Below are 16,405 nucleotides of genomic sequence, written 5' to 3'. Positions count from 1 at the left end.
AAACTTCTCAACTACTTGAATCAAATTGAGTCTTGGGCTGTTGATCTTAATTGTGTAAAAATGTCTCACATCTTCCGTGAGGCAAATTCAAATGCTGATAAATTGGCCAAACGGGGTGCTGCCCATGTAACAGATTTAGTCTATTTTAATTCCTCCTTTGCAGCGTAATTTGCCCAGATGAGGGGGCTTTGTCCTCATCATTTCATTTCATTTATAAATAAAGCTTTTGTTCTAAAAAAAAATGTATTAAATTTTGTAGGATTAATAATTAAATTAAGTGATAGTGATCAATGCATTAAAACTATTTTCTTGATTTACAAGACATAATATAAATGATGGTAGTAAATGCATTTAAACTATTTTCTAAATGCAATAAATGCTACATTCCTTATTTAAAAGATTTATTCTATACATAAATAACATGGTTATCGTTAAACTGTTAAATTGTTTTTATCTGTGGATACCCCTTTTTGTCCGGGCTTAATCTTTTGAATCAAGAAAATATTAGTAACTTGATTAAAATAAAAATGCTCAAGTAAGTTAATTTATTTTGATTATTTAACCAAGTGTCAATAATAAAAAAAAAGGCTTTGCCAAACTAAAAAAAGAGTGTATTTCACTTATGGGTTTTAGCCCATTTTGTGCAAGCAAACATGAAAAAGAAAAGAAAAAAAATCAGTCAGCAATGGTCCATGAACCCCACACCTTTAAGGTAAGTGTCCTCCTATAAATAAGAAGTCTCCACATTTCCCTTGAGGAACCAAGGATTGAATACACAAAACATTGTAAAAAAATATAAGCTTGGTCTAATAAAAGGAAAACATAGAGAGGAGCGCGTGATTGGTCTGGAATTGTGGGTAGTATTCGTGGCTTTTGTCAAGGTATTTCCCATTCACTCATTACTCTACCATGATGTCCTTACTATTAATCTGCTCCAAATAAACATGTAAATTTTCCTTGCTGTACATGTTTTGTCCTTTCCTTTTCATGCTTATTTGCTATCATTTTCCATTCTTAGAATAATAAAAAGAAAGGAAAGATTACATGTACAGTAAAATAAGAATTATCTCATGAACACTTGAGAAACTAAGTTAAGTTAAAAACAATTAAATCAGCAAATAACAGTGATGACTGCAGAAAGAGGATGACGCCCTCGCCGAGTCACCGCCGAGAATGGTGGCTTGGTGTCGTGGCAGTATGTTTTCGGGCCATTTACACTAACCCTCGTCGGAACACCGCTGAAAGGTGGTGGCTTCGGCGTCGTGGTTGTGTCACTGCTCCGACCCACTTCTTTCCCACCGGATCTCCTCTGCCTCTGCCTGAATCTCCTTCAACATATGTCAGACTCAAGCTGGTGGTCCCTCCCTTGTTGGATCCGAGTCACCCCCACTGGACCGCCGCCGAAAGGTGGCGTTTTTTTGGTGTTGTGGTTGCTCTCTCCATGATTCCGACGAGCCCCCGTTAAACTGCGGCCACGGCAGCGGGTTTGGCGTTGTGGAGATGGGGTTTATTTCCCCTTATGTCTCTTGCGGTCTTGCTCCTCTTTTAATAAACCTAAAGCAATAGATCTGATTATGTTACAGGTCAAAGGCCCATCTTCTTCCTTTTTTTTTATTCTTTCTTTTCTTTCTTCCTGAGTTCCAGTTCCGTTTTGGGCTGGTGTTGTTCCCTCTTTTTTTTCTTTTTTGGTTAGACTCTTCATAACACTACAAAGAAAGCATATCTGATGAGCCATTTTCTTTTTAATCATTTAGATGTTATTAGCTTTTAATATATGAATAATTAGGGGCCGTTATCACTTTTTGGTTTTTTTTCTCACCAGTTATTTTCCTAAGAAAATGTCAAGGAACTAGCGTTTTTACCCCATGCGTTGCACGGCGATTAAGTTTATTGTGTAGATATATATGTAGAATAGTTGTATAACAAAGAATAGGTTCAAATATGTATATGAATAGACCAACTTAAAAATGTTAAATAATAAACGTTGTATAACCCACCAATGTCAACACATAACCAGTAAAATAAATCCAAGTTTTTACGGAATGCTTGCAAAAATAAAATGTTAAATATTGTTTATTTTGGAGAATTAAGACAGATCTAATCAAAATAAATTAAATCAATTCCTTTGAATAATTCCGGTTTTATAACTTATAAGAGCCATGTTAGAAGTCAAATTTGAGAAACACTTTTTGCTGATTTTCATTGCTTCAATTTTATGGTTATTAGTTTAAATTTAAATGACTAAAAAGTCAAGCATTAAAACCAACAATATGGGGAATTAAAACAGTTTTATTCAGTACCACAAAAATTAAATCTCCAAAATCAATATAGGTACATAGTTAAAAAAAAAAATTGGTACGTACAACCGTTTCTTTTTTTTTTAAATGGAAATAAATTAAAATCACATGATATTTTGCTAAAAATTCTCTTTATACATAAAATAGGTTAAATGCAATAACCACCATCATTTTGATTTATTTATTGTTATTGGACAAAAGAGTTTAAAGGTATTGATCACCAACATTTAATGTAATTTTATTTCCAACAAAATTTAATAAATTAATTGCGTTGAGTGAATTTTTAAAAATCATGATAAAAATTAACATTATATGTAAAACGGATTTCTTAAATGCATTAATTACAAATTATATTAAATGAATTAGAATCATTCATATTTAAATATAGGTGAAAATGACTTTTTACGCAGATTTTGGCTAATTACACCATTTAAAAATAATGTTGCCGCTAAATAAGGTATCATTTCATTAATGTATTAAAGTAATTTTGGCAAAATTATGATATGAATTAATTTTTATAAATTAATTGTATAAAAAAAGTCAAGCATTAAAATCAAGTGATTCGTACTTTTTTATGCATTATATGATTTCGGTTTATATATGCCTTATTATGGTTATTACACTTAATTAATGCAAAAATAAGCAATACTTAAAAAATTAAATGATTGTAATTAATGCAGCAAATGTAATTTGTATCATTATTTTTAACAAATCAGTCAACGGTATTAATGCATATAATTGTCGTTTATATTTTTAAACTTTATATACATTGAATATAGTAAATGATTATGTTAATATTGAATGTTCACACATTTTTTATTGAAGAGAACATATTGAAAGTAAATATTTTTTCCTTGATCTATTGGTTCCACCCATTTTTAATTGAGACGTTTTTCCCAATTCATGAAAACATATACTGAACACATTATAGGAGGATTTTTTGTATATACACATTAAAGGAAGGTTTATTGATAACATCCAAAGTAATATCAAATAATAAATAAAAATTTATAATTAAAAATCGCAAATTTATAATTATTTTCCGTATTTAATTTAATTTCCTTATTTATTTTAATTTCCTTATTTAAAAAAAGTAAGTTAAATTAAATTAAATTTCCATATTTAATTTAATTTCCATATTTAATTTAATTTCGTTATTTAAATTAATTTCCTCATTTAATTTAATTTTCTCATTTAAAAAAAATTAACCAATTAATGTTAAATGATAATTAAGGTGATTATGTTTATTGAATGGGCAATGATTGATTACGTTAAAAATACTACCATTTTTTAAAAACATTCAAAATTTGATTATCAAAATTTGGTGAGTCTGAAAAAATTAAAGTTAAGTAAATGCATTTTATTTCTCAAAATGAAAAAGAAAAACTCAATATTTCTCACTTAATTTAATTTTCTTATTTATTTTAATTTCCTTATTTAAGTTAATAGTGTAGATTTTAACCCAACACTCAATATGTTGTTAAAAAAAATTAAGTAAAATATTGAGTGTATATTTTTAACGTCATAATCATGTATAAAACTTTTTTTTAACTTGACATGTAAGACCCAAGTTTTTAAGTTTTGGATAAGGGAATAAAATACAAGAGTTTATTGGATGAAATAAATTTATGAAAGAGAAGGTTCAGGAAAAGTCCAAGGATTATATCAAAACCGATAAAAGTTATAGCACGACTAACGTTCGCCTAATCTTAGGTCGAAGACCCTAGTGAATAGTTAATTTATACTTTAGGACACGATGGAAACTAATTCCAAAAAAAAAACCTCAGAGAAATATTAGAATTTCTCTTATTCGTCTATAAACAAGTATTTCGACGCGAAACCCTGGAACGTACGAACGTCAAATTCCAATTCTCGGAAGTTTGCCGAAACGGAATCCCTGATAGTTCGAAAAAACTAAGATCGACGGACGATGAAGACTTTTTCTATTCAGAGCTTCAAATGAAGATTCCACCCGCGTTCGCCTATTTCTCTCGTTATTTCTAATCTTTCTTCAGAAGGAAGTTTTCTCATCCGACATCCACTGCAAAAAGTAACTTATCGGGTAAAATAGTTTTACACCGACTTTGCGTTAGTCACCTAAAATACAAGGAAACCTCTGTTGTGTTTTGGAATTCTGTCGCCAAAACCTATCTTAGAACTCACGGAGAATGAAGCCGGAAAAATAGGAATCATTCTTATATTTTTATTTTAACTCTATGAGTTAAATCCTCCGGTATCTAAACTAATCTGTACCGGTTTACAAAATATCTTCTCAAAATATCTCCCTAAAATATCTATTCATTCTTATCAAATCTTTGATAAATATCTATTCGTTCTTATCCAGTCTTTGATAAATATATATTCATTCTTATCCAATCTTTGATAAAATATCTATTCGTTCTTATCCAGTCTTTGATAAATATCTATTCATTCTTATCCAGTCTTTGATAAATATCTATTCATTCTTATCCAATCTTTGATAAATATCTATTCGTTCTTATCCAATTTCTGATAAATATCTATTCAACCTAATCCGATCCTTGATAAATATCTACTCATCCTTATCTAATCTCTACAAAATATCTTTACAAAATATCTTTACCAAAATATCTTCTCAAAAATATCTATCCATCCTTATCCATCCACCAATGCATCCCTATCCAAACTTTGCAAAATATCTCCATTTCCTTCACTATATATAGGTTATAAGCTAGAAAATGAAAATTTTGCAAAACTCACCCATTTTCTTTCCCCAAAACCGCGGCCAAGAGAGGAGAAGAGGAGGAAGTTGATCTTCGCGAATTCTTGCCCGTTTGCTTCACCGATCGTCGCTAATCAAAGACCTTGAGGTAGGTAAACTATATCTCTCTTCTGATTGTCGTTTCTGTCGACTTCTCCTAAGTCTTTATGTGTCCAAAGTTTTGAGGTTTTTGGAAAATTGTCCAAATAGCTTGATTTCTTTGTCTAAACATCTTCCCTACGTGCTCAGGAGCACTTCTGTCGGATTAGTTTTTTCGTAATGTCGCCGGAATTCCGCCGGAATCAATTCTACCTCAAATACCCATTTTGGGGCAAAGTCTCAATCTTTTAGCTTAGAACTCTCGACTTGGCTTAGTGCTAGTAGGATTAGTTGTCATAAACGTCGTTGTTGACATCTCCATCCAATTTGTTTTTCAAAAATCCAGTTTTGAAATTCTGAGTTTAAAATAATGACCAAACTACCCCTATGTCAGTTTTCGATCCGAAAATTTTTCCGAGCTTAGATCCGCCTTAGTTACGACTTATGATAACCTAGGAACCAAGTTTGATCGAAGAAAAATCGACCCTCCCAATTAGGAAAAGTGGCCGAGAGCTATACCAAGGGGGGGAGGAAATCCGACTTTTTCGAAAACTTGTCCTAACGCGTTAGATTGGCGTACCACGGAGTTGTAGTGTTCCGTGTGACCCTAGGACTTATTGTTTGCTGAGTTTCTGACTCATTGTGATTGATTTCTGTGAAATTTCTTTAAGGCTCGTTTGAGGAATTCGGAGGACTTGAGGAGGAAGATCGTGAAGGAAAGTTCAAGGAGCGAGCTGGAAAATCAACAGGTGAGGGCTACTCTCTGAATTACTAGATAATGCTTTAGGTGTCGACGAATTCGACTTGATTTATGTGTTATGCACTTAATTGCTAATTGTCTGAAATGATTTCTGAGGCTTCGGCCGATCTTGTTGAGTACTTGATGCCATGATATTGTGTGCTAAATGATTCACATGTTATGTGCTAAATGGTTAATCTAGGATGTGTTGGAATATGCTGTTTATGTTTATTGATTGAGCTGATTTATTTATGTTACTCCACTTATATCTGTTATGCTTCAGAGTGAGGATAACGGGCATGTCATGCCGATTTTATTTTGAGATTTTGGGAAAGTTTGATGGGACGGACTGAGGTTCGTACCCTATTATTGTTTTATGGATCAAGACCTTCTCTAAGGAAAATGAGCTTGAAAATGTTATTGGAAAAACCCCATTTGAATTCACGTAAGAACTTGGGTTGTTCTGTCTAAGGCAAAAAGGGCTTTTAATGAGGCATTGTGCCCGGCCAGCTTACCTGGGAACTTCTCGGGCCATTACTTGGGTGATGATGGACCTTTTGCTTTGAGACCATCTCCAGGGAATCATTGGAATTATGGGATCTTTGAAACTAATAGGATCAGAGACGAAACTTAAACAATTTCATAATGAATCTCCATAATGTATTAAACAACCTCAAAACCCTTAATATAATGATAAAAGACTCAGACAATAGTTTAGGGCTTGAACATAAGTGTTTTGAAAATGAGAAGTGTCGGCAAATCCAAGATTAGGAGAAACTCATAAGTTTCCAAGTACATTCGTACTCTTTCGCTCGATGAGCAGTTTATTGTTTGGCTATCTAAAGTTTAGCCGGAGACTATAAGTTTCCAAGTACTTCGGTACCTTTTCGCTCGATGAGCAGTTTATTGATTGGCTATCTAAAGTTTAGCCGGGAACCATGAGTTCCCAAGTACATTCTTCTTCTTTTGATTAATTCATTTTGTCGCAGAATCGACATTTGCCTTAGGGTAGGCTTTTTAGAGACATTAAGTTAGTTAGAACACGTGGCGACGTGTCGAGTGAGGTCGGAGACGTTGTTTGGCTAATCACTTGCATTCATGCACTCATTTTGAGGTTAATACACGGCGGATTACCGGACCTCGGTGGATTCCAAAATGGTCATAAGACCCGGATTTCCATATTTAGGACACTACGGTGGTCCTTAGTAGCAGACGGAATGGCAGACCTACGGGTTCACTGCTGATCTGACTACTTTTGTGTGGTGTAAGAGGCGCCCGAGCGGAATGGTCCCACTTTGGCCGGTGTTAGGGCTGACTCGATGGTGTCCATCCTTCTTCCGGAATGCATTTTGTTACCCAGCATTGCATTTCATGCAACATACATGCTGACTTAGTTGCTGAGTGTGATTGGTACCTGTTTATCCTACTTGAGGCATGCTAATTGTTATTATGATCTTTATATTCATTGTGATATATGCAACCCTAGGATGTTATCCCTAAACGTATAAGCCTGAGGGGCTAAATAATTATTACCCTATATATCTGAATTTATTATTTATATAATTCTTTGGAGTTGACCCTCGCGTCTTCTGTGTGTGTTTGGGCGGACTACGCCATTGTCAGTTGAGTATGGCGGACTGGTACGAGACGGTCGTCCCTTCGGGGGGGACCAGGTTTGAGATGTTGGACCAAGACACCCCAAGCTCATGGGTGGTCGACCCCGCCGGCCACCGAGCTATCTATTCAGGGCGAATAATGGAGGATCGCATTGACCGGATGCCAAGCCTGACGCACGGAGTCTGGAGGCACTACACTATCAGCTTCAACTTGCCACCGGGTGTACACTGCGGACCTGGACTGGGAGTGCCACCACCACCGTCGCCTTCGGACGACGAGGACCCCTCGGAGGAGGTGCCTGTGGGAGGGACTTCTTCAGGCACTAGTTCACCCACTGTCGCGGCTGCTGTTGACTTGGGATCGGGTGCAGAACCCGCGCAACCAGCTGTGGAGACCGATGCAGTCATCGACATAGTCGTCTTGGATTCAGATTCAGACGACGATCTTGGGGATGCATAGTTGGGATTAGTGTAGGAGAAGCGTCTTGGCTCTGATGTTCAGTCTTTCGTTTTGGGCAGGGTAGGTCCCCGACCTTTAGCTTTTCTTGTGGTTCTCTTTACGGAAATCACAGAGAGTTGGTTGGACTAGGGGGTCTTGTTTTAGGCCATCTGGGCTGACTTATTCTCATTTTGAGGGTTTGTGTTGCAGACACTTAACCTTTTCTTTTGGATTGTACCTTTTGCCTTCGGGCGTTACTCTATTTTGCTGTCCGTCACTGGAGGGTTACTCGTGACGTGGTTTACTACTTACAGCGGGGGCTGTAACTATTATTGTATATTAGTTTTGTTATCTTCTGTTGTCAAGCTCTATTTCTTTCAGTTTTAATTTTGTATTATCGAGAAAAAAAAATATTCACGTTTTTCCGCATTAAGTATTTCTTTTGGTTACGAAAGTGACGCCACCGAAATCGGGGTGTTACATGACACATTGATTTTCCTTAGTGAAGCTCTGATATAGAATTTTTCCGCTTTTTTTTAACTTGAGTATTTTTCCGTTTAGTGAAGCTGTTTTTCATATGCTGTCCTGAGTAGCTTATGAAAATAAGCTGAAAATAGCTTATGGCAGGTCATAAGCTGTTTGCATAAGCTCTCCCAAACACTAGCATAAGAGCTTATGCTGCCAGATAAGTTCAAATAAGCTCTTCCAAACTGGGCCTTACTCAACTTTAATTTTCTCCTTCAAATCAGACTCACCAAATTGGATGATTAAATTTGCAATATTTTAAAAAAAATGGTTTTCGTAAATGATTTTTATATATTGAACACTAATTTAAATCTGATGTTTTTTGGAAGGTATTCTTCATCAAACATAGTAAATTGAAATCGAATTCAGAAGTATTTGCGAACTCCATAATCCGAATAATTTATTGAAAGAACTAATTGTCAGGCAAAGGCATCAAAATAGACAATTAGACCAAGAAAAACGGGTATTGAGTTTAGAACACATATGACCAGCAGACTTCAAAACAACGATAATGATATAGGTCAACAAAGAAAATTAAATCTAGACCACGTATGGTAAAAACGAAATCCACATCAAAAAACAGGAACATAATTTCCTCATATCTTCTACTTCTTGACAACTTTCAAAAGCTTATTTCTCCTTCTTGACAACTTTCAATACCTTTTGTTGGTAATCATCAACTACAATAGAAAAAAATAAAAACTCAGTATTAGTTTACAGAAAAAATTCAGATCTAACAGGTCAGTTGAATAGAAGGTTGATTGATAAAAATTTGCATACAAAAATTTCGATTGATATGAAAAGTTTGTTTGAAAAAAATACCTTTTGTTGTCAATTCAACAACTGCAATTGAAAAAGCCAAAAACTCTCTATTAGTTAACGAAAAAAATTCAGATCTAACAGTTAAATTGAATGGATAGTGGGGAAACCGAAAAAAATTCAGATCTAACATGTCAATTGAATAGAAAGTGCGAAAAAATACCTTTTGTTGTCAATTCAACAACTGCAATTGAAAAAGCCAAAAACTCAGTATTAGTTAACGGAGAAAGTTCAGATCTAACGGTTCAATTGAATGGATAGTGGGAAAAACGGAAAAAATTAAGATCTAACAGGTAAAATGAATAGAAATTGCGAAAAAATACATTTTGATATGAGAAGGTTGAAACTAAAAACTTGCACAATAAGGAAGGGAAAAACACCTTTTGAATTTGAGATGAAATCAACAATAAGAAGGTTGATTTATAGGAAATGATTTTGAAAATTACATTTAATGGGGGACAACAAAACCAAATTATAGGGAAATCAGTGCAATTAATAAATTTGTGTGAATTGTTGTGGCTGTGACACTTGTCAGCCATGGAGGGGAGTGGGATGAGAGTGAACCTTGGAATGTCACGTGTCTAATCTATATATATATTAAAGCAGTAACTTTCCAAGATGCCATTATAAAAAACCTCAGCTCCAGAATATTTTACAATATTTTATTCCCCTAACTTTGAACCACAGCTTGCCACGTGTCCCTGAGCCATTATTTCTGAATATTTTATTCAATCACTCTTCTCTCTTCTCTCTCCCATTAACTTTCTTTTTTTTTTTCTCTCCCCCACTATCTCTTTTCATTAATAAATCCGCCCCAACACTCCTTCAACTCACCTCCCAAATGCACCAATCAGGTGAGTTTCTCCTTTCTCCCACTTTCCTTCTCTCATCTTCTCATTTCTTTATTTCTCCTTTGTTTTCTCTCTCTCCCATCAACATCGCAGAAGAAATCAGAATAGTGAAATATTAGATTTTAAATTTTAGATTTGGGTTTATGATAAGATTTTTAGTTTCAACTTCTAAATCTAAATCTAAATCTAAATAGTATATAAAAGAGAACCTAAAAGATGAAAACTTTTGACACTTGACATCCATTGAGAGGGTTTTCAGCTTTTTTGCAAGATTAAAAAAAATCAAAAAGAAAATGTTATTACCACTTTTGGAAACTTGGGAATGACATCCTTGCTAATTGTATTTTTATTGAAGGGTAACCATGTAATAGCACATATAATTTTATTTATTTTCGAATTATTTTAAATCTTTAATATGACTAACATTAATTATAGATTCAAATTTACTTTCCACTACCCAACTACCAAAATCTGAACCAATCATCTTTTTTCTTAAAAAAAATTAAATCATTATTATCTTCCTTTTATAAACCACCTCCTCCATTCACCAATTAAAATTAAACTAAATTACTCTTTTCAAAATCATTATTTAAAATTCAATTAATCTCTCTTTATATCTCTCTTTTCAAAATCTCATTTAAAACCCAATATTATATCAAAGTCCACGCTGCATTATACATTTTGTGCCTCACCTTTCAATTCTTGGAGACCATTGTTTTTTTTGAACGTGGAGACCATTGTTGAACATGTTGATTTATTTTTTAAAAAAATATTGGAAGTTTTCAACGGGCAAAGCATTGGAAATAGGAGATTAATTAAGGCTCTAGACTATCAAAGCATGCTTTATCTATTCTTCATGGAAAATATATTGGGAACACACAAGTCTTTAACAAATCCAATTGCCCAAATAATTCTACATGCATCAGGTATTTAAGTTTGAATATGTGCTTCTCTACTATATAAATGTGAAATCTAAAGGCAATCTTCACCATTCCTATCCCACCTTTTAATCATGAATTTGTTTGCACTGCTACACATTTTCCCCTTTTGTGTGCATTAATTTTCTTTTCCAATCTCTCTTGCTCCTTTACATGCTTGGTTCCTGAAGAGAACCAGTTGATTCTCCCCCCTTCATGGAAATTAAGGTTCATCAATATTTGATTTTTTCCTTGACATTCTTTATTTTTCTGGGCAGGAACTGAAGAAGATTGGATCAGCCATGTGATTTTCAGAACCCTGCTTCTCTCATGTGTGAGTTCTTAACTTTTGGTTATTTTCTGCACCTTTTGGTCGTTTGTGACCGCTTATTGATGATTGTAGTTTTGCTATGGTTGTTGAAACTGTGAAAGATATTATGATGATGGGTCTTAGATGGAGTGAGGTAACAGTTCCCTCCATTGTTAGTTGCTGCGAACATGTTTTTTTCATGTTAATTTCGATTTGTATTTCTTTATAATTTTTGGCACCATCTTTTTCACAATTTTTTGTTGTTATGAATTTATTACTTCTCTCTGCATCAGATTTTTCTCTTGGCTTTAAAGATAATTGGCTATGGTTACTTAATAGAATGGGTATATCTTTACAGGTATATACTCTTCCCGGTCTTTACCACTAAAAGTTACCTTAAGCATATGCATTTTTTTAACATGAACTTTATTTACATGTTTTAGATGCTGAATTTTCCTATAGGATGAACTGACATGATTAAGTGTGATTTGTTGTCTACTTGCAAATGTTTTGTCTCATAAGCCTAACCTCATTGCTTTTGATTATTTTTACACTCGTCTGCTCTAATTAATACCCCTTGGTGCTCTAATTAGTGAATAATTTATATATGATGTTTGCAGGATGACATAAATGCCATTAAGGATGTGTTATACCATGTGGAAACATATGATGTGATTATAATTAGAGAAAGAAAACTCATACTTCTAATATCTATGAAGATTAAATCATGTATTGAATCCAACATTTTCTCTAAAAGTCAGTGATGAAGTTCACTATTGTCATGGAATTTATGTTGCTTATCATTGGTTCTTGACATTTTCCAATAGGTAACTAATAAATTGGTACTTGATGTTGGTATATTCCTCCAAACTACTGAAGTCCATAATTGAAGTGAAGTTGACTTGAGAATGCAGTGCGGCTATTTTCTCTGGGATTTGGCAAAGAGTTGAGGAGACGAGCATTTATATATTGTGGATTTTTAAAGAATAGTGTTTGCTCTTATTCAACGGTGTGTAATTGGGGATGCCATTTCAGGGATGAAGCAGTTGGTGATGCTGGCCATGGCCTCCATCAATGGCTAATCTTATCAGTGATTTTATTTTTTGGGACTGTTTTGCATGACTTTGACAATTTCTTTGATGTTTTATATTCTTAACTTTATTTAATTTTGATTTTTATAATTTTTTATGGTTTCATGATTAGTTAAGTGATCTTTGTAATTTTATTTTGTTCTCTCAGGTATGCTAAAGTCTGTTCTATTTCTTTGCTGATTCTTGCTTTATTCTCTCTCCCTTTGCACTTTTTTGCTGATATAGGTTCTTTTATGTCGAATTCTGCCAATTCCTATTCAAGAAGACACCTTAAGTTTTTTTTTTTTTTTTGCAATTTCAGATGAACTTTAATCTCACGTGGCAGCTTCGTCATCAAGATGGTCTCTACAAAGGAAAAAGCTAATTAAACTATTTTAGGGAGAAAAATCTAAAGAGGTTGTGATAGTTGTAGATGCAAAATGCCATAATATGAGATAGACATTAAGACATAAATTGGGGAAGTGAAGTTATATATGTTGTAAGAAACGGGGAGAGTTTTCACCAATTCTAAGATGATTTCAAGAGTTTTTAATGAGGAGTTGGACAATTGGCATTATTATTATTATTTTTTTGGTGAATGTTTGTACCATTAATTGATGAAAATCACCCTTTTAGCATGGTTTCGATGTTTTATGTAATTCTGAAGATGCCAAGAGGGTATAGCTAGAGGAGTATATGTTTTGTCATTTGTTACAATCTATGTGTTACAAACTAATTTGTTACTTTTCTATCTTTTTCATGTTTTTTTTTTCACTTTTTATATCATTCAGTTCTAATTAATTTTTGTATACATTTAATCATTTATGCTTGACTTTTCATCACTACATAACCCAATATCTTTTTTAATGGAATGTGGCATACAATTTTGCAGTATTGAAGCATAGTCTCATGTCTACTATTGACACAACAAGCCCTTACTAAGGATACTATGTTTGTATGTCAATTGAGAAGCCCAAAGAAGTGGATTTTTCTAGAATGAAAGAAGACAAGAATAGAGAAATTGAACGATCGAGTAACAGAAAGATGATTGGGGAATTATATCTTGCAAATGTTAAAAATGATTTGGAGAAATGCAAGAACTGAAAGAATTGAAGGCTTGGAGCTTTGGGCATATTCTCTAAAAAAGAAAAATCCTTGGTGGAAGCTATAGTGCAGTTGACGATGATGTGGAAGATTGTGTTTTATGAATTTGAATTGCTTACTTAAACTTATTTGTATTTTATGTGTTGAATTAGTATGTCGTCAACGGGTGTTTTGACAAAAGAATCAGCTTTCTTTACTAAACAAAGTTCATCATAAAAAAATGAAAACTATTATAAAGGAAATCTGAATCCAATTTTGAATTAAACTAATAGTGATCATTAAAAGGAGAGTTGTAGTGTTTATTGGTTCCTTATTTATTCTTGGATTATATGATAAAAGGTTTTCACAAATGAATATTTTACATTAATATACTTTCATGTTTAAATTAATTGAAAAATAAACTGATTTTTTAAATTACTTTAGGAGAAAATATAAACATATTGATTGTGAATATAGGGCTCCCATGTGGAATTAGAGAAAATAAACATATTTAGTTTATATTTATTATTTATAATACTAAAAAGCTCCTACATAAAGAACATTTTGCATGAAAATACTTTCAAGTTGAAACTAATACAACATGTTTTAATATAATTTTAGTACTTTTTCCAGACTTTTAAATAATCTTAATAGTAGATTTGTAAAAAACATTGAAAATAGAGATTCCACGGGAAAGAACATTTACAATAATATATTTCCAAGTAAAAATAACATAAAATAAAATTTAATGTAATTTTTCATTTTTTTTTGCATGAGTTTAGAAGTAAATATATAAAAAAAAATGAAGTTTTGATCTAAATATTAGTCACACTGGAGTTGGAATAAACTAATAAATATAGTCTATACTTTCAATTTGGAACTAATAGAGTATATGTTTTCATATAATTTTAGTATGTTTCTCATACTTTATAAATAATTACAAAAGCATTATAATTTGATTGTGAATATAATCATATAGGGCTCCCACAGGGAATTAGAGAAAAATAAACGTATTTCGTCTATATTTATTAATTATGTAGTATCCTATATGAGAAACGTTTTGCATGAAAATATTTTCAAGTTGAAACTAATAGAAAATGTGTTAATATAATTTTAATAATTTTTCCATACTTTTTAAATAATTTAAGAGTAGATATATAGAAACATTATATGATTGTGATTATAGGGCTTCCACAGGGAATTAGAGAAAAATAAACATATTTACTCAATATTTATTAATTATATAGTAAAAAGCTCCTACATGAGGAAGATTTTGCATGAAAATACTTTCAAGTTGAAACAAATAGAAAATGTTTCAATATAATTTTAGTAATATTCCCAAACTTTTAATTAATTTTAAGAGAAGATATACAGAACCATTTCAATTTGATTGTGAAAAACAGATATTCCACAAGGAAGAACATTTATATTAAAATATTTTCAATATAAAAATAACAAACAATAAACTTCAATAAATTTTAGATTTTTTTCATAAGTTTAAAGTTAAATATATATAAAAATATGATATTTTGATGGGAATTGGAATAAATAAACATATATAACTTTTATTTATTTATATTTAAGTTACATATTATAAAGCTCATACGGGTAGGAACATTTTACATGAAATACTTCTAAGTTGGAATTAAAAGAAAATATGTTTTAATTTAATTTTAGTACTCTTCTCAAACTGTGTAAATAATTTACGGGTATATATACAGAAGAATTATAATTTGATTGTGAAAGTAATAGCTCAAGTGGTAGGAGTTGGAGACATATGGGTTGGGTATGGGGAGATCCAGAGATCGATTCTTGGCGGGTGCAATTTATCTTTTAGATGTACCAAAAAAAAACTTATGAGTAATGTTGAACATGAATTGAAAATATAAAAATGACAACATGTAACTTTGGGTAATACATTTATATTGAAAAATATAACGCACGGGAATCAATAATTAGTATCTTAAGTTTTTTATCTTAGAAGACTAACACATTTCAAACTTATTATTTTTTAATGATATTGAAAAACACATACGGGTAATAGAAAATTTAAAATGATTATTCTTAAAAGAAATACTCATTTGAAAGTAATTATTTTTTAATAATAACTGATTATCTAAAATTATAAATAATTACAATTATATAATAAGGTTATTATTTTTATTTATTTTTAAAATTGGTAATATATCGGCTTTAATAATACTACTTCCGTTCCTTATTAACTGTCTACTTTGAAGAAAAAAATTTGTTCCTATATTCACTTAGATTTTCAAGTGAGCATTATTGATGTTTTTCCTAGAAATGTCTTTACATAAACAATAAATGAAGAAAGATAAAATACATTCTAAAGGTTGAAATAGGAAAACAAATAATACTTTTATGAAAATCAATACAATTTAATTTTTTCCTTAATTCATGTGAACTTTCTCTTCCAACGAAGGTAGTAATATATTATCTTAAGTACAAGTATAACACACGAACTGATATTTACAAGATCAATTTGATACTAAAAATTTCTTACTGAGATTAAAAATTATTAATATATATATATATTGTTACAATTTTAAATATTTTAATTACACGGTAAGAAGTTCTCACATGAGAAATATTTTACATGAAAATAAATTCAAGTTAAAACTAATTTAAAGATAATAATTTTAGTACTTTTTCATAATTATATAATTGTATATATCTGTGATAATTTGATGATGAAAATATGTCGTGCAAAGATTAGAAGACATTTTTTTTAAACTAAGATTAGAATAAATTAATGCATATATAATTTATATTATTTGTATTTAAATTACAAGGTTAATAGCTCCCATTGGGAGGAACATTTTGAATGAAAAAAACGTTCACATAAAAATTAATATTTATTTTACAGCAAAAGATATATATTA

General features: G+C 31.8%; 2 long non-coding RNA genes across 3 annotated transcripts; both read left to right on the top strand.

Moving 5' to 3' along the window:
• Positions 1-579: 579 nt before the first annotated feature.
• LOC130715616 (uncharacterized) lies at positions 580-8,281 on the top strand. The gene is made up of 3 exons (XR_009011708.1): positions 580-881; positions 5,808-5,885; positions 7,499-8,281. It is a non-coding gene; the product is annotated as an uncharacterized LOC130715616 (long non-coding RNA).
• A 2,641-nt stretch (positions 8,282-10,922) lies between these two features.
• Positions 10,923-13,255, top strand: LOC130715617 (uncharacterized). Of its 2 annotated transcripts, XR_009011710.1 has the most exons (5): positions 10,923-11,051; positions 11,321-11,376; positions 11,446-11,506; positions 11,646-11,710; positions 12,180-13,255. It is a non-coding gene; the product is annotated as an uncharacterized LOC130715617 (long non-coding RNA). The 2 variants fall into 2 exon arrangements; XR_009011709.1 differs by lacking the exons at positions 11,446-11,506; positions 11,646-11,710.
• Positions 13,256-16,405: the final 3,150 nt, after the last annotated feature.

This window comes from Lotus japonicus, chromosome 4 (assembly GCF_012489685.1).
Source record: "Lotus japonicus ecotype B-129 chromosome 4, LjGifu_v1.2".
NCBI classification, from domain to species: Eukaryota; Viridiplantae; Streptophyta; class Magnoliopsida; order Fabales; family Fabaceae; genus Lotus; species Lotus japonicus.
The sequence above is the reverse complement of the archived record's forward strand: the minus strand, read 5'-3'. Positions and strand labels throughout refer to the sequence as shown.